Here is a 24,183-nt window from a genome sequence, read left to right as displayed (position 1 = left end):
CCTCACCCCCATAATATTAATGTGGATTCAGATTAAAGGAGCTTCAATATATGGAAATGATTAAAATATTTCTAGATAGGATCTGATGACGAGATTTCGTGAAGATTCTTTGGATTCTACAAAACAAAATCATCTGTCACCAGATAAAAACAGTAACATGTTTAAGTGTGAGCATGGACCAGAATGCAGTAATCATTATAACAATTTGAGCCCTCGACTCAAGACTAGAATGAACAGATGATTTTTCTAATCATCACAGAGGTAATCCCCGATTTAAGGCAGCGCCGTAGCTCAAGCGGTTAGTCGCTGGTTTCCCACCGCGGCGGCCCTGGTTCTATCCCGGGGTCTGGTCAAGTGGGATTTGTGGTGGACAAAGTGGCTCTTTGGCAGATTATCTCCGAGTACTTCGGTTTCCCCTGCCAATCTTCATTCCACCAACTGCTCCACGATCACCCTCACCTATCATCTGGGGCTGGTACAATAGACCAGAAGTGGCCGCAGTACAAGGGACTTAGTCCTACCCCACTAGAAATAAAAAAACGATTTACGTGCTAATCGCTGAGCAACGAGGACAGGAGTAAACCGAGGACGCTTCTCAAGACCTGTCAAGACTTTCTGTGCTTGTGCTAAATTATCCTCTTCTCACCGGTGTATGCATAAATTCCTAAAGGAGCAGGGGAGGGGGGGAAGGGAGGGAAGGGGATCGGTTTCCCGGTCCGTCGAAGTGAGTTAAGAGTTAAGACATAGGAGCGGAAGGACCGTGTGTGTGAGAAACCGCAACCCGAAGACGAATGAACTTGAAGCCCTTTCGAAGATGATACCGCCCAGCTCCTGTGGACCCAGAAGGCTCAGTGCTTCATTCAAAAGAACCCGATACTTGACCGCAAGAATCCAGCTCACAGCCTCATTTCTGTATGGCCGATTTCAATTTTTTTTTTCTTCCAAAAATTTGAGGTATTCACATTGGTGACTATGAAGAATGCCGTCTCCTAGGATGTGGGGCCGTGTAGATGTGTGAATCGACGTTTCGGAGGAACGTATAACCTCCATCTTCAGCGTAGAAAAATCCACAAGCGAGGAGCCAACGTGAGTAGCTGGCTGTCATCTGCTCACGCTGATTCCTCACTCCTCCGAAACGTCAGTTCATACAAGATCTACACGGCGCCACTCTCCAGAAGATGGCATTGTTCTTTTCCTTTTCTTGTTTTCCAGGTGGTTTCTTCCTTCAGGTTTTCCGACTGCAATTTTATAGGTTCATGGGTTTCTACATTTCCTCTGCGCGCTCTGCATGGCCTACCTTTATCACCCTCCTCGAGTTCTCCAACGTAACCCACTGCTGAAGAACATGAATACGCCTTCAGCGAATATTTGATTCCAGAAAATCAGATCAAGTAGGTCCGAACGAGCAGTTGGGGTAGCTATGAAAATGTGGTGTTTGCCGTAGACCTTCTGTTATAATGCAGAGAGTATAAGTTACTTTCAGAAAATATAGAACCATACATCCTTCCCCTGCAATACAGGAACCTAATGTTCGCTCTGTCAAATTTCAAAATTCGCCTGTCTCTTTCAACATTGCATCTGCTGTAGATTCGGCATGAGGCTCTCAAAAGGAACAAGACGCTCACGAAACTTTAATGTTACATGTTTCAGATGAGACTTGGGGCACACAGCATCGAACTGAGCTGAGTGCTGCCTCATGAGATCCAAGGCCGAAATATCACACAACTGTATAATGCAATTGGGGGAACAAAGCAGAGGAACCGGAGCTTCGGGGTAAGTGTAATGGAATTGCGTCTCCAGCATCTGGATTATTAAATATAACAAAAGACGTAATATAAACTTCCTAGCAAATATATATTTTTGCAAAACACAAGGGAAAGGCACAAATCACAGATTTATGAGAATGGAACCTCAAGAAAAATATTTAACTTGAGAAAGATGACAGAATTTGCATCGGTAATTTTGTATATTACATATACAAAATATTACATATACTGCGTGTCGCTGCTGGCGCACGTAGTAAAGACAAGCAGCGGCACGCACACAGGAAGACTACACAGAATAACATCTGTACAGTGTGGAAACAAGAACTAGCCGCTCCAGCACTTAGACATAGGGCGAGTAACCCTAACAATTTTAAATTTTAAATTTAAAATTTAGAGAAATTTTAAAGGATTTTAAAATTATAATTAAAGATTTTATAGTGCTACTACAAGAAAATCAAAATTTGATGTGTGCAATATAATCTACATACCAGACAGATATCAACGAGGTAGATGTTGATAATAACGAAGAATATAACAATGTGTTTTTTAAATGTTAAATTTTAGACTGGGTTCAGTGTGGCAGCAGCGTGAGAGTATACACCTGATGATGGCCGTTAGAGGCCGAAACATGTAGTGTAGAAGAGAGCAAGATCAAAGACATATAATATATATTGTTTGTACTTGAGACGGAGTTCGTATCATTTATCGTGTAGAGTGCAACAGGATGCTTAAATATAATATTATATTTTCATAATACGTGTTGATATACTTAAAAAATCCTTGTGAATAAAATCAGCCTCTTCTTGTACTTACAGAACAACACTCTTGTAAGACAAGCTAGACCGGAATAGGAACTATTTTATACGTGCTACATTATATGTCCATAGCCATGTGACGTCATGATGTGGGGTTAGGGTCTGATAAGAGCAGACTGCAATTCGTGCTTACGCTTCGCTACAGATCACGTGAATGTTCATTTCACCACGGGTCCTCCTAACATTTGCCAATTTGAATGGAGCAGACCTAGCCTCTGACGCACCTGCCACTGATTTATGAACAGAACAACGACATACTGCACAGTTATTTTGCCCCTTTAGATTGAATCGAGGTAGAAACGTTTATATTATCGACACCTAAATTTTATAAGGACGCTGTCTCAAATACATAATGTATTGACCAACGATCTTTGAGCCATGTATGGAAAGGCCATGAATGGAGACTGGGTTAAATATTTGGAAGAAGGCAGTAGAAGACTTTATGAAGGTATTGTCCAGCATTCTTTTGGAGGGACAGACGAGAACCACTAGGAACCTCAATTAGGATAGCTGGTAATTCGCCCGAGAGTTGACCCGAAACCTTCGAGATACAAACACAGAGGACTGTAGTTAAATATCTTGATTAGGTTACAGCAATCCTGCAGGTTCGTGCTATTAGTAACTTGTCACGCAATATATATATATATATATATATATTTTTTAATCGGTGTATTCTTAATCCAGGATTTCCATTGCAAAAGCTGCATTTAGCAAGAAGAAGAATCTTTTTACCAGCAAATTGGACTTAAATTTGAGGAAGAAACTAGTGAAACGCTGCATTTGGAGCATAGCTCTGTATGGGGCTGAAACATGGACACTTAGGGCAGTAGATCAGAAATATCTGGAAAGTTTCGAAATGTGGAGTTGGAGAAGGATGGAGAAGATCAGTTGGACCGATTATGTGAGAAATGAAGAAGTGTTAATTAGAGTCAGTGAGCAGAGGAATATCCTACATGAAATAAGAAAACGGAGGACTAATTGGATTGGTCATGTTTTACGCAGAAACTGCCTTCTAAAAAAAGTTATTGAAGGAAAGATAGAGGGGCGAATAGAAGTGACAAAAAGAGGAGGAAGAAGACGTAAGAAGATGCTGGATGACCTTGGGGGCAGAAGAGGATATTGTCATTTGAAGGAGAAAGCTCTGGATCGCATTAAATGGAGGAACTGTTTTGGAAGAGATTGTGGGCCTGTCGTCTGACAGATTACTGATGATGATGATGATGATGATGATGATGATGATATATTCTGAGACTTAGTGGCATGACAGATTATCTTCTGATAGGCCCGCAATCAGCCCATTTCTTAATTACAAGCCCAGTTGATTCAACTGTTCTATCTCAGTACCTGCAGACGTTCTTCGTACCATAAAATTTTGGTCTAGATCTGACCTCAATTTGCTCGGTATCTGGTATGTGCCCGTTTCGAATCTTGATCTGGAAATTCGTTCTACTAATTGTCTCGTTATCCTACTTAGTCCTTATGTTCACACATCGTGACTGTGATTTAAAATAGACCACGATCGACTCTATTCACATTATTTTTCATTAAAACCTTCCTGCTATTCAGCGTCGTATTATATGTGTCACTGACAAGACCCCATTGAACAAAAGATCTTTTTTTCGCTGGCTCTACAGCCCCCTTGGGCCCTGGCCTCTGATTTTTCCAGTGTCATGATCATTTTACAGACGGTAGGATTCCTTGGAAGAGTGATCAGCTCGTCGCAAGCCTGCTACCTAAACACAGAATAAACATATACACATACCAAATATTCATACCATGTGTGATTCGAACTCAAGAACTAGACTTCCCAAGCGAGCGAAGACAGTTCATGCCTTAGACCGCTTGGCTACCGTGGCCGGCAAAGAAGAAATATATGCATATTACAATGTACTAGTGAGGTCCATCGTTCTGAAATACTGCGTCACCTAGTTCCATGAATCTCCTTGCAACACCATTCATGAAAATTCTCTCCCTCCGGCACGTTAACCGGAATGGATATAGAGGGCCGGAGGGCCAAACAGACCCCATACAATATGGATCCCGGTTTTTCATATCTTCGGATGCATAAGATCTTTCGAGGTACTCAGATTTCAGATGGATTCCGAAGGTGGGTAAACATATCTCATATCACATTTTAAACGCAAGTAAAGAGTAGAAGTGAATGTTTAGTTAATATTTCATAAACAACAGAAGTGCAGCATTTGTCTTCCACATTTCTTCTTTCTTCTTCTGTTTTCTCCTCCCATTCTTTTCTTCTTTCTCTTCGTCCATATCGAGATAAACTGCTAAATTCTGGCAGATGATATAGATCATAAAAAGTGTTGTCCTCGACAGAAACTTACACGTTCATGCATTATGGAAGCGAATGGATGGGTGCTGTGTTGTAACAACAAATAATCAATGTCCCCATCAAAATAATTTTACTTTCAGTTTTTTTAATAGTTATGTAATTACATGTATTTATCATCCGTCAATATTTCAAGACTTGTTTATTTACTACTTAATTTTAATTTTAGTTTAACATTATACACTCTGACACTACATGTTTCGGCAACAAACGGTCATCTTCAGGTGTCTTGATATGTTACAAATATTTTATTAAACTGTGTTAAAACTGCTACACAGTCTTAGTCCGTGTTAAAATCACACGCTGTAGTTCTCTTTTCAAGGTAAAGCCAGATAAAATCCTTTAAAGTTTCTATTATAGCCACGTTACTTTGGTGCGTTTTACTTCACCTCACACGGGGTGTCGTCCATTTTCATAAATGTATGGCTGTCCAGGGTGTTTTGTTTCGGCAGCTTGCCTCTCACATTACTTAGCCTACTTTTCAGTTATGACTGCCACGTACCCCTGTTTTGCGTGTTTCCTCTACAGCGCGTGGTGTTTTCTCTACTAGTTCTACTACTATCAAGACACCTGAAGATGGCCGTTTGGGGCCGAAACATGTAATGTCAAAGTGTATAATATTAAACTAAAATTAAAATTAAGTAGTGAATAAAAAGTGTTGCCATACTGACAGACGATAAATATATGGGCGTTAAGTTAAACAATTGCAACAGAATAATTACATGTAATTCAACTTTTGCGAAAATATGATTAGTTGAGTGATTAATGACTTTCGTTCACTCGACATACCCCCGATTTCTTCAGATCGAAAATCTCTACTCCCCCATCTCGTGGTCTCTTTCAAATCACTATTCCATTTTAAATTTACTGTGTCGTCCATTTCTGCAGGCTGAAACAAGTGAGTAGCTACCACATAATTACACACGGCGGTTAGCTATTATTTTACATTATATATCTGTATGGCTAGCTAATACTTTCGGCAGGCCTAATTATTTACACACAGTCATCAAAACACATTTAAGAAACGTTTGCGTTATAAATGGTTTGGATGTGATTCGTGTTACGTGTTATGCAATTCCCTGACCGACCGATTTTCGTAGAAGACCGATACGGAGGTCACGAAACCCAGTCTTGGACAGGTTTCTCATGAGTTTTTCCTCAGTTCCACCAGAATAATATCAGAATAATGCCTAAAATAGGGCACGGCATCTAAGTTCCGCGTCTCCCCAAATTCACAAATTCTAATGTCTAGCTGTTCCACAGGAATGCAAGTTAGTAGATATAGTGACCGGAACAAAAACTAGACGACTGTATTATGGGGTTGGATTTCTGCAAGGGCAATGGATTTGTCTCTTCACCACCGGGTCACAGAAAGCTCTGGGATTCACCTGGCCTCCTAACTGATGGTTCTTTTCCTGAGCCAAAGAAACCACGGTTGTCGCTTCCATCTTCGGGGCCGAAGAATAAACATAGGAAGAACCCAGAGTGAACGCAGGTGACAGGTGCCTTCCAAAGGATTCTACGGCGTTATGTCTTTAGAAACGAAGTGTTTGGGACGCCTCGCGTTGGCCATGATAGGCAACACGAATAAAAGCCATAGAAAACCGTATGACAGACGGCGCTATATGAACTCAACAGTCGATACAGCGTCGTTACCAAGCAGTGAATGAGACGAGAGTCGAATCCCTTTACTTCACGAACGATATTCTGAGTGGAACAGCCCTGGAGGTGCTTGCGCTGTAAAGCACGTGGTTTCCTCTCATACGCCCTCTCCTTGTCTCGAGCAGAAACACGGAGGAAATGCGTCCCGACAGAAGGTCAAATCAGGGAGGTCGTAATTGGGAAAGTGATCCCATCTAACGTAATTTAGGGTCTGACGCTGTCACCCTGGGGAGCATGAGGAGTTGGGGTTGGGGGAGATATTTTTAGAGGGATAGTGAGTAAGAATTATGTAGGGTTCGTTGATGAAAGTATGAAAATTAGTGTGAAGTGGAGGTCAAATTAATGAACATTACATAGGTTAGAGATAACTTAATCAGAAGACAGAAATTTAATAAAAGAGTACCCCGCCCTTTAAATTAAAGAATATTATTATTATCTGGCTAAGGAGTTCGAAAATAATTTTGATGTCTCGGAGTAGGTCTATTAATAATAAAGTTATCAGGAAGGGATTGGGCTCTAAGTGATACTAAATGAAAAAGAGGACAGAAACCTACCTACAGTATTTATATGCGTTGTGGTTCCATGTTTTCTAATTCTGACTAAAATATGATTATCAACTTATTATATATTTTAATAATACTGGTTTTAAATCCGGAATGTTAATAATTTAATAAAATTTCGAAAATAATTAGGGCTCTTTCTCTCTACAGGTAACAGAAAGACACCAGCACTAAATGCTTTTTACGTCCAGTTATATTTTCACGTAATACCCAAAGCAGTTATTTCCTTTAGCCACTTTTATATATTGTGCAGCTTCTGGAATCCTTTGTTGTGCCGTCTATTCTCCCACTTTTTCTACTGCGCCTCTTTTCTCAAGTTTCAGGCCGTCAGAGCCTGCCCCGAGTCTCAGATCTGCAAACACCTCTCCTTCGCTGAGGTCTGTACCGAGCTGTTCTTTCAGTCAGTGCTATCCTGCAACTTCTACACATGGACTCTCCATTGCTTTCTAAATCTCTCAATATCGTTTATCATGTTTGCTACACAAAGTTTCTGTCTATTTCAATGCCAACATGGTCTCATAGCCTGCATACAGAATCTCATCTGCTCTTCCTCAGGCATTTTATAAACCTTACTTTTAGAAAACTGCTTTTCAGATCTCAGCAGCAAGACAGGGCTTTCTCTTATTTTATGAAGTCATAATTGAACTCCTTCTGATGCAATTATCTACCTGATTTTTTTTAATTAATCTATGTGTTTTATTAAGATTTATTATTTTATTTTACAAATTCATATATCCATAATTTCTGATCGAATTTCCTGTATACTTAATATCTTAAACTTTCAGTTATCTAATTGTTCCATTACAGTTTTAGCCGGTAATAATTCACCGACTTTCACTGCCATCGATTTTGTTTCTTACCTCTTAATGGTAGGCGTGAATGCACAGAGTAAGCATTATGATCTGTGGGACGCAATTTGCCTTGTTTTCTATTTTGTTTACGTCTATGTGTTTATTTCTTTCTTTCATTGTGTTAATTTTATAATTGCCTTTTAGGTTGTCGAGAAAACACGTAAATAATTATGGAATTGAATTGAATCATTTATGTACGTAGTGTATGGAGAGTCTCTTTCCAAAAACAAAGATACCATGTATGCGAGATGTTTCCTCTTGAGACAAAACAAACCGGAAGGGCAGATAGAAGTGCCCAGAAGAAGAGGAAGAAGACGGAAGAAGATATTTTAATTGAAGGAGAAAGCTTGAGATCGCATTAAGTGGAGGAACTGTTTTGGAAGGGACTGTGGACCTGTCGTCTGACAGATTACTGATGAATGAAAGAAACGTATCAAGTCACTCTATCTGAAATTACATTTTAAACTTGATGGTATATTTATTTTCATCATAAATTTTCGCACAGCGAATGACTTTGTAAAACCTGGAGTCACAGCCTCCATAAGTCTACCATCACGTGTTCAGTCGGAGGAGTAATGATGAAGGAAGTAAAGAATTTGGGGCAGTTTGGTCACAGCTTGCACCACGATGAAAGGAGACGCGAATTTGGACCAGCATCTTCCTTTTTATCTAAAACGAGTATATTCTGGACTAAAAATAACTCTGAAAAGCATCTAAATTTCTGTTCTCTCTTATCTCTGCGTAAACCAATAGAGCAACGAGCATAGAAAACAGTTTTCATCAAAACTATATTTTACTGTGAAATGTTCAGCCTCTGTAATAAAAGCATGGTCCACAGGGTAGCTGTGCGAGGTTGACATAGGCCTAGCCAACCAATTAATTTATACGCAGGAAATTTAGCTGGTTTCTTGTTGTTTGGAATTAATAAATTTATCTTGTAACTTGTAAGTGACTAGACACGGAATTTTAATTTTCTTACTGAATGGTAAACCAGGACAGTCCGATAGATTGCAGCGGGTCCTCGTCAGCATAGTCGTGTTCGGTTTCGGGCCCCGTCGGGTCGTATGACCACATTTCTGTTCTTTCCATAATGTTACGTGTTTTGTTTTGTTTACCTGCTATTGCATAACAACGGCTCCCTGTTAAATTACTTCATCGCGCATTTAGTATGCCGTTACCTAGCAACGGATAATTTCTTCTGGCTTTCATGTCCCGATATATTACAGAACACTGTAAGCTCCGTGTTGATAAAAATTGGTGCTATATCTCGCATAAAAGGAAACAACATTTTATTTTTATGCCTTAATGAATTATGAATAGAATTCTGTTACTAGGGCTCGACACCTTTAATCTTAAATACATTCCTGGAGTAGAGACATACTTGAGGTGTAAAATGAATTCTATCAAAATTCAATTCCTTTAAATTTATGAAATTTTAATATTTTCCCCATATTTACAGCTGTGTCTCACAAGTGCCGCTTTTAATACTTACGACTAATATTTTGTACACAAACCTCATTTTTTATAAATAGCCCATCCAATCCGCCTTGATTACATGACCATAATAGTAACTGGCGATGTGTAAAAATTATGAAGCTCTTCAGTGTGCAGTTTATTTCATCACCCTCTTAGGTAGCCCCCCCGCCCACTCCAATATCTAAGTGCTCCCCTCAGTACTCTCTTTTTACTTCCCTTAATTTGAGAGACAAGGGTATGTGTTGAGCTTTCCATGGTAGGCAGAAGACACTTTTTTTTTTTTGGAACACATGAAGGAGGAGAACACTAGGGTTATCCTTGCAAATATGGGACAACAATGTTAAAATACGGCGTTCAGAGTGAAACTGATTATTTTACATTAGGTTCAGATCCAGTGGTGGGTTTTTGTGAACACAGTAACGAACCTATTAACTGATTAACTCAACTGAGCAGAGCCCTTCTCGAGAAAGTAATGTTTGTTCAAAAAATGAATAAATGCCTCAATTGTTGTCCTTTTGCAGTATCCATCATCCTGTTCTCCTTAAAAACAATTATTTAATAAAAAGGAATCCAACTCATTTTATAGAATTTGAAGTGTTAATTCCATATTCAAAATAGACCTCCATTTTTTCATATTGTAAGCCAAATTAATCATACCCACAACTTGATATTTTATTTCTTCAAGATACCGTTTAATACTACCCTTCTATCTATGCTTAGGTCTTTCATATGTTCTTCTTCATTCGGTTTTTCTGAACACAATTTTAAGCAATTACTTCTCTTCCATGTGTAACACAAATTCCGCCCATCTGCTCCTTCTTACTTTTGGATAGCAGTGCGAATTATGAAGCCCGTCACAAGGCACATGTCTCCAGGTTCCTTTTTTTCCTTCCTCTAAGACCCAAGCGCCCTTCTGTACTCCAAACCTCATGCCTAGATTCTTCCCTTAATGTGGGAGACCAAATTTGGTAATCGTACACAACAACAGACAGAATTACATTTTAATATTTTTTTTTTATTTTCTAGATAGCAAATGGGAAGACAATTCTAATTTGGAACTGAGTTGTAGCAAACATTCCATGAATTTAAATTCCTTATAATATATTTGTGGGTACAGTTTCGTTTTGTAAGTGTTGTTCACATATATTTGAAATCTGTCGTAATTTTGTAGCTATTTCTATAACGGCGTTCCCCAGTAACTTCTTCTTATATGGAGTTATCCTTGAGATAATAATGTTGGATATAGTTTTATACGTAATTTATATCATCGATATATATATATATATATACTGTGAAGGGTATACCCACTGCTAGGCAACGGCTCGGTAAACACATTCCCGCGAAGAGTACGCTTGCAACAAGATGACGTAAATTTCTAGGCAACTGACCAGTAAACACGCCTCCTTAACAATACAGACTGTATTTTCTCTGTAGTCCGTCCCGAGGGAGTATAAAGTGGCACAGTCAGAAGACGCGACAGAGTATAGAACAGTAGACGAGAGTAGTCGAGTCGGGTTTTCGGAATTGGCAGCTACAGAATAATGCCAAGAAAGAAATTAGACTGTGACAAGACGTTCATGCCTGATTTGAAATGCCAGGGAGTCTGTGATAAATCCGTTGCCAGGATATGACTAATGAGGACTCAGAAGCCTAGTGCGTGTGCAACGGTGAACTGGAAAGTGTGAAGAATACCGTAGCGCTGTATTGCCTGTAGTCCCGAGTTCAGTGAATGTGTGTCAATAAATCCAATCCACAACCCATACCATAGTCGCTAATACACGTGACTATTTATATCGAACATTACTACAGTCAAATGTGTCGCTTTTTTCATAAAGAGATAAAATAACAGACTCCTGTTATTGTGGCGGCAATTCTTCCTCATTACAAAGACAATTAATAAGTTTAAGGATCTGAGAATATATTCCTTCATCTCCTTCTCCGATTGGTGCTGTCGAAATTTTGATAAAAACAAGGCTAGTGTCTTGTATCATGCTACGAGGGGAATTTCTTGCTCAGCTTCTGAAGCTGGACCCTGATCCTTACGGCTACTTACAGTGCCGAGCTCCTGCATGATGTGTGGATACGTTGGTTCATGTCTGAGCGCATGCATTCAGTTCACCGGGTGACACAGGTCTGCCGGAAAATTTGTAACCTGCCAACTCACAAAAACCTCGGATCGGGTAAAGGAGTGAAGGCCGAGCTAAATCCCAGTGGTGACTGTAAAGATTATGAGATAAATCTTACTGGAATATGGAAATCTCTGGAGGTTTTTTCAAACACACCGCTCTTGGCGCCATTCCGAGTAAGTTGATTGGTAACGCTTTACGAAACCTGTCTCGGTGTGGTCCCAGTCCGTTGTGACTAACGTTGTCATCAGTCCCTACAGGATATGTCCTTGTCACTGTGAAATAGGCCACGGTAGGTTCCACGTATATTCTATCAAGCTTATCGCATTTAATATTTCTTTTGCTATGTATGTCCCAAAGACCGCTTCTGTGGTCTAGTGGTCAGAGTCCCTGGCTATAGATCCAGAGGTCCCAGATTCAATTCCAGATACTACCAGATTTTCATGAGAAGTACTGAGTCTGGAACGGGGTCCACTTAGCCTCGTGACGATAATTGAGGATCTACTTGAACGGAAAATTAGTGGCTCCGGTCTAGAAAACCGAAATTAACGGCCGCAAAAGTTGGCAATAACTTCGCAGACAAGCGGCGGTCGCTCGGTCGGCATAGTCCGCTTGCAGACTAGAACCACAAATTTTTTTTTTGTGATTTCTACGTAATATACGCCATTTTATAATTAACAGTCGCCACTTCTCTCCTTGTATCCTGTGGTTTTGGTCATATAATAGAGTTTCTTTTACGGAGATTATGAAACTTTGTTTCCTTCGCTGAGTCTCTACAAGGGCACGTTCCGGGAAGACCAAACTACAAAAAAAGTGGGCCGGACGCATGTACCGATCCCTAACCTGCCCAATGCTAGTGGATGGTTACATACAGACCTATATTTGTAAAACAAAGGACTGATTATTTCTGGCATTTACGTATATATGTAAAAAATTATGGGGGCCATTTTCTAACGATAATTTTCTATAAAGTCTGTCAGAATTTCGGAGACATATCCTCATGATAATTTTCTTTCCATTAACGTGAAGATGTGTTGTACATGTATGTTATACGTTCAGGTACCATCGATGAGTACCGTGGGATAATGCGGCCGGAACCTGAAGCTTGCTGCTCACTTGTATCTTGTACCTACTTATTCCAATTCGCTGTGTTATGTCTAGACACTTCAACACTTCTTCAAATAGAACGTACAAAATAAAATATATTAGATGGATTCTTGCAGGTCAGATATTCCGTAGCTTGCATGCAGCATAACGTTTCGTTACAAGACGAATTACTGGGTGCAATTCTGAGATTGATTAATGCAGTCCGCGCCCCCAAATCAAATCTTAGAGTCCATTAACATTAACAACTCGTCTGTGCGCTCATGTCTCAAGCGATCTCTTCCTCAACGCTCCAACTCTTACTACATGACCACCTCATCTAATCCCTCTTTGTTTCAGCATCAGGGTATCAGTGAGGAAGTACACAATTTTTTTGAATCTCTACATTCTGTAACTTTCTCCAGTTATTTATTATTTCTCTTCTGTACTTACTTTTATGTACAGATATTTTAGTCCAGTTTGTAAGTTCATAGAAGCGTCTCACTATGGGTTTCCTCCACTTCCTTGAAGCTCTCTCCTGTGGTCTCGTTTAAATGTCTCTTGACGTAGTTTTCTGGCGGTTTATGGATTTTGTAATTATGATTACGGTTTAAAGTAGCACAGAAATAATTTAATATAGAGTCCAATATAATATACAAGCTGTCTTTTTTAGGCTTACAAGAATATTTGTTGGCAAATTTCAGCGTTATCACGACAACTTACTGGGGATCTTGTGATTAAAGCAGATGAAATATTATTTTGACTTTACGGGCTTAAAACATATTGGTACTTGTAATTTTATTAACAATCGAAATGCTGGCCGGATATATTAAACTATGGGTTTAAATTTTGTAAAGGTTTTGGATGTAATAATTTGTAGAAATGTGGTTCTGGATAACCACTGATAACGGTATTTGTAGAGATGATTAGTTTGTTAGTAATGGAAATTTTTTATTAAAGGCATTATAACTACTAAATTCAATGCATATATCTATTTAATTTTTGGAATAGAAGGATAGGAACATTTCTGTGGTTGTTACGGTAATTATGTAGTGAAGTAATTTTTTTTCGTTACGAGTTTCTATGGAGGAGAAGCGATTTGAATGGAAGGATCTTTTAACACGAGGGATTGTTTTAGAAAGTGAAAAGATTTGTGATACCATATTTACTGTTATGGCAAGTAATATTTCATGTTTCTTAAGTGGTAGCGTAATTAGTTGAGACACTATGCTACAAGCCAGAAGGTAGCGGGTTCAGGTCCCGATGAGGTCATTGAATTTTTTCAATTTACCTAATCCTTCCAGCCGCACTATGGCCCTGGGGTCGACTCAGCCTCTATCAGAAATGAGTACCAAGAATTTTCCTGGGGGAGTAAAGAGCGACCGGCGCGGAAGCCTGTCACCTTCAACGCCATTTGTGAGCCGATTGTATAGAAAATGTGGGATCCTCGACGCCTCACAAGCGTTTGGGCCTCCACAGCCGGTTACAGGGATAGATTACAAATATTAAACAACTCCCAAAACGCATTAGATTTAATTATGCGTAGATCCTTTGAGGGAATTTTATATGTTATTGAAGAATAACACACCCCTCCCCCCGCAAGAAAATGAGTAACGAAGGAAGGACCTGATGCAAGTACATTCAATTTAAGTAGAATATGTATTCGGATATTCTCGTCGGTCCAAACATCCTCCTCAGCTCTAAGTTCCCTTAATTTGAGAGAACCGGATTTACACTCATACAAAATAAGAGATAATCTCTTAAATCTATCTCTTGTAATCTATTAAATGCATATTTGCTTACCAAACAATCGACTTATCCAACGTATTCTTTGTACATTTCAATTAAATTATCTCTTTACTTCATTCAAGGAGACCCGCCTGACATCAGTAGAAAACCGATTCTGAAGTAACTTTGGAACGTGCACTTAATGACGCTAAATCCCAGATTTATTCCGACTCACTGACGAACACGAGAAATTAAACCACATGTATTTACAGCCTACATTTTTAGGTTTTAGTCAAGCACGGAGACGCTCTAGATAATGCTTTTGAGAGACCCTGTTCGAATTGTGGCCAGTGGACATGATCGCAGTCCCACCCTTGACGTACAAATGCAGAGCGAGCACTTTGACATACGGCTCCAGCATCTCTTTTTGTATAATTACTATATTCTCATTAATAATCACGTTCCCAACCGACTCAACAAAACGCCCTAAAGTAAATTATTAATATTTTCCTTTGAGTATCAGCAGAATATTTTCCCTGGCTGATCAAAGTGGCCGCGCTGTCTAAAGCATTAACTATCTTCGCTCGCTCGAGCACTGGGATCGTGAGTTCGAATCCCACTGTGTATGTCTGCGTTTATTCTGCAATTGTCTTGTCCTGTGCAGGTAGCGGCCTTGCGAAGGGCTGATCCCCCCTTCCAGCGATTCCTACCGACTCTGTTATGGATAAAAAACTGAAGCAAAACGAAAGGTTTCACGGATACCCCATGCTCCAAAGTGGGAGCTAGAGAATACGTCTAGCTACTAATGTTCTAGGTCTCCTAAGTGTACGGAAGTGAGAATAGCTTTAACAACGTGAAAATAATATTTCTGATTGTGTAGGGGGTAGGAAAAATCTATTTTTGGAACACAGAAGAACAAATTGAAGATAGAGGTAAAATAAGCGGCCTCCGTAGTCTAGAGGTAACATTCCCACATAATGACTCGTGGTACGCGGGTTCAAACCCGGCGGAGGTCGTCGAATTTTTAAGGGCGAAAAAATTCAGGGAACAAGTCCTCCGGGAGGGACTTTAAGTCGTAGATTTACGGCACGTAAAAATCCTCATGTCTCTAGGAGACCTCTGAGCAAAGTTAGGCAACAAGTTTCCGGCCCAAAAGTAGTTTCCAATACCTCTGGTAGATGGGGGAGGTATCAAGGTACCGAGGGCCGACTTCGTTGGCTCAACGGGGCTGATGGCACGCACCAGTAACGGTAGGGTATGGAGACTGGTAGAATATCAAAGGGGGGCGTACAATAGATCAACAACTGGTCGCGGTGCATGGGAAACCCCCCCCCCCAATAATAATAATAGATAAAATATGTATTCAGAATTACTGGATTTTCGGACTTTGTCCATCGCCGGTATTCTAGAAATTAGAAAACAACGTTTCGGAAACGGGATCTGTCCCTGTCTTCAGGTGAAGAGAGAAACACTTATTCTGTTAAGTCCCTTAGAAAGAGCTAACCTCAGTGACTAATGAATGAGTGACGATGGAAACAGATCCAGTAGCCGGAAGGTTGTGTGTCTGGTTTCTAGAATATCGGGCGATGGAGAAGAAGAATGCATATAGGATATCGTTGGGAAAGCCAGAAGGAAAGAGAACACTGGGAAGACCAAGGCGTAGGTGGGTGGAAAATATTAAAATGGATCTTAGAGAGATAGGATTGGGTGGTATGGATTGGATTGATCTGGCTCAGGATAGGGACCAGTGGAGGGCTTTCGTGAACACGGTAATGAACCTTCAGGTTCCATAAAATGTTGGAAAGTAAGTACTAATGACGTTAAATATATGAACGTGGCACAAAACCGAATTCAGCTACATGGTCCCAATACGTAACAAGTCATTTGAGAATATTTCGGCTTATTTAAGCCTGTACCAGCACTAACAAATGGGAGATGAATAATGACATTAAGAGAAAAATAAATGGAAAATCTGTTATTATTTACTTAGAAAACTTATATTATCCTATCTATTTTCCAAAACGTTGAAGTTCAGTGAGAGTCTTCAACGTGGTGTCTTGTTTTTAGGATGGAAGAATAAAGTAAATGAGGGATTTATGATTTTGAGTTTCATAATGAGAATCTTCGTTATTAATGTAGGCCAGGGGCCGTCCCTGCGTCTAGGATTGAGGATAAAAGGAAAACAAGGAACGGATTAAGAATTTCAGTGGGAAAGCCTCCAGTGAAATGCTATTTGGAACACTGAGGGGAGATGAGAGGATCACGTTAATACTGTCCTCCAGCGAAAAGACGGCGAAACAATTACCAAAACCCGCTCTCGTGTAGAGGATATTATGCAAGCAAAATACAGGAACGCAGTGTACAGTGTTAGTACTGAAGCTGAACAGCAGAAAAATCAATGTGAACCAGCTCTAGCAATCATTTGTTTCCCTTTCTCAGTAATTATATTACTCTTCGTTTTATAACTGGTTGTGTATGTGTGGTTAGGATTATGACCAGAAGATAACAGTCAACAGGTGACACTGAGAGGTACCTATGCATCGGTCGGTATCACACTTTCTAGATTTGTCGAAAAGTTACATAGTGTGGAAATTCAATGAAATCGTGATTTTAAAGTGCCTTAAGGAGCTATACTGTGTACTTGCACACCAACGGGAGGGATATATGTGCAAATTCAGTTACAGATGGGAATTCCCGAGTTTTTCTTTCAGCTTTTGAAGATAATTCGAATATTTAAGATGTAACTTAAGTAGAGAGAGGTCGATGAATTTGGCTCAGAATTGTGTTCAGCGGAGGGTTTTCGTTCTCTCCTTATTCAGTACTCGAGGTCTGTTATCACAGATGTAGTCAGTGCTGTAGGCTTGAATATTACGATCCGTGAAATAAGCTGCTTATATTTAAAAATGTTTATCAACTCTATCCACTGTGACTGTTGCTGGACGCGGTGTTTACAAGTGTTCTTAACAACGCTGTCTGGAGTTGTTTACGGCTGGGTAGTAACTGCAATATCCATTGGTAACAACACTGTGGCTCTTCTGCCACGTCACAGCGGGGGAAGGGGGCTCCTAACGAGCGTTGCGTACTGGTGGAAGGAGTGGGGGTATGAGACGTCACTCGCGAAACCACAGAGGTCACGTGACCCCTACTTCCCGTTGCGCCATCCACGTCAGAAATATTTTATTTTTAATCTTTCACCTTGGCATGTTTCTGTCTTAGAGGCCATCTTCAGAAGGACATATCAATATAGGCGGAAGCTACTATTACAACGGTCAATATCAATATAAATCCAATAACTATAGCGATGTGCATGAATATACTAAAATATTTATAAATTATTATAATCAAAAAGCTGGTTATATTATGTACATAGCGGAATTAAACAAATATCGCACGCCTGCATTAAAGAATGCGTTCCTAACAGTCCCTCGTGTAACGATCTACCAGGTTTCTTCACAGGATCCCTTTTTGTGGAACAGTGTGTGTCTTTTAAAGGCGAATTTCGAGGCATTTAATTTTCCGGTTGTATTAATGAGCGCGCTTGCATATTGAAATTAACGACGTGTGACGACACGGCCAGCCAATAATAAAGCAGGGTACGGCTGGCTGGTCCGGATGCTGCTACACCGCTTATCTCAGCTGTCGAATTATTAACAGATGACACGGTGAGGGGCAGGTCAAACGAAAAATCACTTTGCACTCCTCCCTTTGGGGATACGATGAAACTGTGGTAAAAGAGACCGTTGCTGAATTAATGATTGCATTTCGAGACTAATCTTTTAGGCGCGAAATGCGAGGGACGGGCAAGAAGGGTCCGTTATGACGTCATCTATCGGTTTGGTATTTTATAATCTTATCTAATCCCCCGTACACAAGCGTCGGAACAGAATTTCAAAGCGTATAAGAGTGGGGGCAATTTCCCACACTTTTCTTCACCTAAAAACTCACTGTTGGATGCCTGTTTTCCATTTAATCCGTGTCACCCTTATTACCCCCTATTGCTAGAAAAGCTGCTAGCAGTGAGACAGTTAGGGGGATGTTCACAGATCCCTAGAGAAGCAATATTGACTGGGTTTATCATCAATCTCTTTACCCCGTTTTCCTTCGCCAATGAACAATAGGGGTATAATGTTATATAACATGTCCATAGCGGGAATAAAGTATAGCGCAACTTCGAAAATCTCTATTAACTATTTGCTAGAAAAGCTTCGTTGATAATCGGCGTTCTCGTACATATACATATACATGAGCATAAGTGAAAATATTCTTCCTTCTCCCTTGGTTTTCTTGGAATAAATTATAACCCCTCATAAACTATAAAATACATAATTTACGATATCATAATCCTTTAATAAACATGCAATATATGTAATTACATGGATACTAAACTAATTGTTCATATATATTTTTAAAAATTTCTTATGGTTATGAAAAACGCATTATCACGAGTCTTGGCCTGTAAGCTGTAGAAAAGAGAAGTATTTTATTTTTCGTGCCTGCCGCATCAGAATGTTTGCAAGTCACGACCAGACATCCAAGAGAAATATGAGAACATGCTGCATTCCCGGGTTGCTAGATTACGGCTTAGAATATCTACAGTAATGAAACCTACTGCATTAATGATTAATGGATTTTTCATTTTAATTAATGGAAATGCAATTGTAGAGAAATGCAGAAGATCCAATGCATATCTGTTTTCTTTTGGTTGCTAAACCTCTCCAAATAAACAAGCAAGGAAACAATTTCGTGATATTGAAGACTGCTTTACCAAATTCAATATTTAAATCTCAATTTAAAATTAACTTTGATTCTTGGCAGGGGAAACCGAAGTACTCGGAGGAAACTGCCCCAGCGCCACTTTGTCCACCATAAATCCCACTTGAACATTCCCGGGATCGAACCCAGGCCGCCACAGTGGGAAGTCAGCGACTAACCGCTTGAGTTATGGAGCGGCCGAAAAGCAGATAAAGTCTAATGCAAAATGGAGAATAAAAATAAAAATTTATTCTTGAAAGGCACACGTAAGTCAAAATGCGCAGCCGATGAGGTATTTTAATTTCTTGACGTTCCTTTTGTTAATAAGAAGAAAGAAAGAAGAAAACTGGAAGACTCATGCAATTCAGAAGTGACATGAGAGCATTTTGTACCACGTTCGCGTCAGAAGTGGGGCAATATTGGGACGAATGCACGAAGTAACACATGTATTGATCTGCGCAATGGATGACAGTAATAATTCCAAGTAAAAAATACATTATTACCATAAAACACTTAAATGTAAGCGCGAAGGTCTGCTCAGAACAACCTGATTATTATTCAAAAATAGCAATGAAAAATTATATGAAAATTTTGCAAAATTTTAAAATTTAAAAATTTTAAAATTAAGCAGCCTGAAGTAGAAGCAGGGTACAAGATCATTTATTTAGGAATTGTAATTTCAGCATGATAAATCAGTTGCCACAGAAACAGTTTTCACGGTTTCGCAATTTTCACATATACTTTTCCCCATTTGTCTCTGCAACTTCTTGCCTAATAGTACGCGTTTTCGGTTCTCCAAGTTGTGGTGGCAACGGAACATAATCCTGTGTACTAACAGCGATAGGATAATAAATTTAACAAATCAGTTTCACAACGTTTAAGCAGATCCACACATTGAATATTTTACGTATTGGATATGGTTTTTTTTCAAAACTGATAATAGTAATAGCATCAAAATCTGAAAATTACAGCCTTTCTAATCTCGTAAGTCTTCAGCTCACGAATGCGATTGAAACTCATCAGCCATGTTGTTATTTCATTTAGTCTCAGTGTTGCCAACAGCTATATCACTTACAAACACCAGATCTTAATTTAACTTTTGCTCCACCCGAAATTTTTCGTTAAGAAACTGTAAGTTAAAAATATTCGAATTACATTTCAAGTATTCCATAAAATTATGTGTTCGTAATACTTCATGCTCAATAGAAAAACAAAAGAACTTACACTAACAAGTACTTCGGAGAAACATAATATATACACGAAACTTATTAGTGCATGTTACCTAAAATTGTCTATCTCAAACTTCGTGTTATTCACGTTTTTCCATGCTAAACGCTAAATCAGAGAAGACAATGACGAAGATTCAAAATAAATATTTTCAAATTTCTAAAATCTGCCGCAGAAAGTTCGAAAATATATGACAGAGAAATTTATATCATAACCCGCGAATTAGAGGTAAAAATTACGTGCTTAGTTTCGTCTCTCTGTCACACAGACGGAAATATTTTTCCCGGCTGACAATCTTAGGAACTAGGTGCTTAAAATATGTTCATAAAATTATTTTCTAGAACGTATGTCAAGGATGTCAAAAGGAAGAAAGAAGCCAGTTTTACCCACCTCTTACATATAAAATATAAAACTACTGAGATCTCTGCATTGTCATCTGGTATTAGTCCGTGCAACCTAGGTCAGATCTTATAAAACGTTGGAGACAGAAACAAACCCAAATTTTCTTCAATTCACGGCACTCGGGTTTGCCGTTGAATTTCAGCGGGAACTACGTTAGGATCTAAACAACACAAATGACACTGGATACCTGCTCTGTATTTTAAGCACAACTTACACGTTGTAGAAGGTTGCGTTTGCTGGTCATGGCTGTGGATTCAGAACCATTCCTCCTGTCCCAGTTTATCTGAAAAAAAAAATAGAAATATACCTCAACATTTTCTCGGAGTTTGAACAGTGTAATTTGGTGTTACGAAGGCTCTGACAGAAGAGATGTTAAAAGCACACATGCATCCCATCTTTGTACTTTGTACAATAAAATTTTATATCTCAGTTCACCAACACTCCCGCAGTAGAACCTGTAGCTTCGGCACCGCTACTAGGCGTACCAAATATGTTTGCCTGACCATTTCGTATTTAGCTATTTATAATTTTTGTTTTTCCGTCGAGGCTACGTTTCACATCCATACAGAACATACATTTCTGAGTTATTTGTAGAAGGATAAAAAATAACAATAAACTCCGTGGTTTGAGTCCGCAAGCGAAGATACCGACCGAGCGACCGTAGCTTGTAGGCGAAGTTAGTCTCAGCTTTAGCGGATCATAACACAAAATACTTCACAGTGAAGGGTTATTAATTTAGTAAGAAAACAATTCATTGATCGGCTATGTCACTTTTCATTCTCTTTTAAAAATACCTCAATACATTTCGCATAATTTAAAATACTCATCGCCACACAAACACGATAGAACTTAGAGCCAACAGAGGAACTTTTATCATCCCATATATTTTTCCTATGGTTACATTATTTCTCCTGATAGGAGAACACCAAGGCAGGCCTCTGTTAGTTTACGAGTCTGAGGGTATTTGAGAACAGGGTACTGAGGAGAATATTTGGACCGAAGAGAGATCAAGTGACGGGAGGTTGGAGAAAACTGCATAATGAGGAGCTTCATAACTTGTACTCTTCTCCAAGTATAATTAGAGTGATCAAGTCAAGGAGGATGAGGTGGGCAGGGCATGTAGCACGAATGGGGGAGAAGATAAATGAATATAGTGCATTGGTGGCAAAGCCAGGGGAAAGAGACCACTAGTAAGACAAAGACGTAGGTGAATGTATAATATTAAAATGGATCTTAGAGAAGCAGTATGGGGTGGTATGGAGTGAATCAGTCTGGCTTAAGATAGTGACTAGTGATTGGCTCTTGTGAACATGGTAGTGAACTTTCGGGTTCCATAAAATGCTGGGAAGTTCTTGAGTAGCTACACAATTGGCGGTTTCTCAAGAAAGGCTCAGCTACATGGGTGAGTGATTCAGCTATACGTTTAGACCCTATAAACCATTAATTATTATTTTTATCATTATTATTATACATGTTGTGTTGACAAAAATCCTCAAAATATATTATAAAGCACATGATGATCCACTACAACATGTATAGACACGAGATACTGTGCAGGGGTGCTCAAAGCATGAATATATTGACCCGTGTAACGCGGTGAGCAATAGAACTTCGGTTACTCAGCAGCGAAGCTCTCAATAGTCACGACAACAGAGGAACTATTGAAGACGTCTCCTAGGCAACGGATACAGAAACGGGCACTCACATCGGAGACGCAAAAAGAGAACCCTTCAAGGACGTAATCTCCTTACGGTTCGACCAAAACCTACCTCAAGGAGAGAACTGACCAAAAGAGGACAGAATACGACAAAAGAATACAGAAGGATAAAGAAGAGATAATCCAGATCCAGACAACAGTGAGAGATTCGTTGCCCAGAAGGAGGCAAATGTGTGAACTGTTGTAATCAAGTGAAATTATAATACAGACGCCTAATAAATCCAATCAATCAGCTCTATAACTCACAATATCAGTCACGTGTGCGTTCCTACACGTGACAATACGTATGTATGGGGATCATGCTGTGATGATTTTGAGGAGTTTTGAGTTGAATGGTGATGTTCGTTTCTGATGAGGCCTTTGAGTTCTGTGCTCATGTGAGAGAAGACGAGTGTTCACACTGCATGGCTTTACTGTCGCCGAGCAGATATCATGAGCATGATGTATCCTGTAGATCAGCGTGGTGTTCTTTTATTCTCGGACTTAGCTATATTAAGAACACAGCTAGCCAACGAGCATTATATTTTTAGTATGATGCGAACCGAGGGGCAGGTGTTCATGTGACTTTCTTCCACTATACTATTCTGTCATGAAGGCTATGACTTAATACCGCGAAATGTAGCGGGGAGGAATGTTTGGCCAAGAGTCACACTTTGTATCCGTCTCCATAACAATACAGCGGGTATGTCAGGGACTGGACCGTCTGTAGCGGGGAATTAAAGCAATTCTGTCTAGCTCCTAAACAAAACATTTTTAGACGTTGAGCTGTTCAGTTTCATAAAGAAAGCGTTCCAAGAAAACGACTGCTGCCTACTGTAAGCTAGACATTCATTTCCAGCAACGTCATCACGACTGGCGTCTCAAATCATGTGTCATATGATGTATTGAAGAGCCGGAAAATATAATAAAGCATATGCGCTTGGTCTTAGCAAATGGAGTAAGCATGCTGTTGAGCGGCCTCCGTAGTCTAGAGTTAACGTTCCCGCCTCATGACTCGTGGTACGCGGGTTCAAACCCGGCGGAAGTCGTGGAATTTTTAAGGGCGGAAAAATTCAGGGAACAAGTCCTCCGGGAGGGACTTTAAGCCGTGGGTCCCGTGTCGTAGCTTTACGGCACGTAAAAGAACCTCATATCTCCAAAGGAGGTCACTGAGCTAAATTCAAGGACATTTCCCGCCCAACAGTAGTCTCTAACGCCTCTGATAGATGGGGGAAGCATTATAGATACTGCCAAGCCAGTAGAGGCCGAACTCGCTGGCTCGGTCGGGACCGAGTAATAACCGCACCAATATCGGTAGGGTATAGAGACTGGTAGAAGATGATAGAGGGAAGCACAATGGACCAATACTGGTCTAAGTGCATGGGGAAACCCACCCTCTCCAATAACTAACTAACTAACTCAGGCAGGATCAGTATTCATCTTATAACGCAGCCTTCTGTGAAGCTTGCCACTCATCTGCATACAGTGCCGAGGTTAAGCATGCGAGAAGGCTCAAAATCAGTAAAGACATGCGCCCTCATGACCCAGAGCTCAGACCAGTGATCATGCATCTTATGTACCCCTGTTCCCTATATTATAAATTGTAGTCGCATCGTAATAAGAGCAAGACTTCACTTTTTCCACGAAAGTATACTTTTACAGGCCGGTCACGGTAGCCGAGCGGTCTAAGGC

General features: G+C 39.8%; 1 long non-coding RNA gene across 2 annotated transcripts in view; it reads left to right on the top strand.

Moving 5' to 3' along the window:
• Positions 1–24,183, top strand: part of LOC111871690 — a 327,857-nt gene that overhangs the window by 199,186 nt on the left and 104,488 nt on the right. For both annotated transcript variants that reach the window (XR_004513809.1, XR_002844085.2), the window contains exon 3: positions 1,651–1,773. This is a non-coding gene — a long non-coding RNA (uncharacterized LOC111871690). The remainder of the gene's footprint in view (positions 1–1,650; positions 1,774–24,183) is intronic.

This window comes from Cryptotermes secundus, unplaced genomic scaffold, assembly GCF_002891405.2.
Source record: "Cryptotermes secundus unplaced genomic scaffold, Csec_1.0 scaffold428, whole genome shotgun sequence".
Lineage (NCBI taxonomy): Eukaryota > Metazoa > Arthropoda > Insecta > Blattodea > Kalotermitidae > Cryptotermes > Cryptotermes secundus.
This window is presented reverse-complemented; position numbering and strand designations above follow the sequence as displayed.